The sequence below is a fragment of the Brienomyrus brachyistius genome, unplaced genomic scaffold (genome assembly GCF_023856365.1).
Source record: "Brienomyrus brachyistius isolate T26 unplaced genomic scaffold, BBRACH_0.4 scaffold1119, whole genome shotgun sequence".
In the NCBI taxonomy this organism is placed as follows: domain Eukaryota; kingdom Metazoa; phylum Chordata; class Actinopteri; order Osteoglossiformes; family Mormyridae; genus Brienomyrus; species Brienomyrus brachyistius.
The window spans coordinates 27281-28644 of record NW_026043394.1 but is presented as its reverse complement, the minus strand read 5'-3'; positions in this window follow the sequence as shown (position 1 = coordinate 28644).

Sequence of the window (1364 nt, the reverse complement as noted above, 5' to 3'; positions counted from 1 at the left end):
AAGGACATACAAGTACTGGGATGTTCCCCCTCCGGGATTCGAGCACATCACCCCCATGCAGTACAAGGCAATGCAAGGTTTGGATGCGACGCTTCCATGTGTGCTAGTTCAGTATTGCAAGGTTATGGTATATTGGTTGCAATGAAAGCATTTATTCTGGAGTGCCCTCCTCCCCCCTGCTGGTCAAAGAGGGAATAACACTTGGGATGATTTCAGACAGTGTGAAGAGAGCTTAAACCTAGGGGTTAGAAGCAAATGAAGGCGACGATCCGGATGTTCTGGCCGTCCCTGGTTGGGGTCTTGAAGCCCTTTCTCCTCCCCACAGCTGCAGGGCAGATCCCCACGATAGCTTTACTGGCAACATCCACCACCAGCGGCGTGGCAGTGACGCCCACCCAGGTGCCGATGGTCGGCAGCCAGATGACCCGGCAGGCCAGGCGGCTTTATGTCGGCAACATCCCCTTCGGCCTGACGGAGGTGAGTCCAGGCAAAGTCCCGCGTTGCCTTCTGTCATGCATACTGGTGTCATGTGTAGCTCAGTGAGTTAGGACACTGAGCCGGTCACAAGAAGGTTGTTGGTTCAAATCCCTTGGGCAGCAGAGTGATTTCACCATTGGGCCCCCGAGCGCAGCCCTTAAGCACTATTTGCTCTAGGAACTGTCTGGTCCTGCTTCTTCAATGAAATGTATGTTGCTTTGGATGAAAGTGTCCGCAAAATAAATAGATAAATGTACTAGACTTGTCAGTCATTTTTTTTCTCGTTTGCCTGTTTTGATGTCTTCAGACGTCTGCCTGTCTTCATTCAGTGTGTCTGCCTGTCTTTTTAGGAGGCCATGGCGGATTTCTTCAATACCCAGATGCGATTGGCTGGCTTATGTCAAGGTCCCACCAATCCCGTCCTCGCTGTTCAGATAAACCAGGACAAGAACTTTGCCTTCCTTGAAGTAAGAGTCTTTCCTGCCTAATGGCTGCTGTGTCCAGGCGGAGACCGCAGCCTTCCCTGATTAACGACGTTCTTCGTTCTGCCCTAGTTTCGGTCCGTGGATGAGACCACGCAGGCAATGGCCTTCGACGGCATCATTTTCCAGGGTCAGTCGTTAAAAATCAGGCGGCCCCACGACTATCGCCCCCTGCCTGGCATCTCAGAGCAGCCCGCCTTCCACGTACCAGGTCCGTTTTGCTTGTCGCCGTCATAACCTTAATCTTTATTTACCTTTGAAGAGCCGATCGGCAAGGCCAGTTTTTTGTACTCGTTACGGACTGACTGTCCTTCGCAAGCTGCGGATGTCTTGTCATATAAAGAGGGAGACTTTCACTTTTATTTACTTAATGTTGTAAATATTTAGCAGACAGTTTTATCCAAA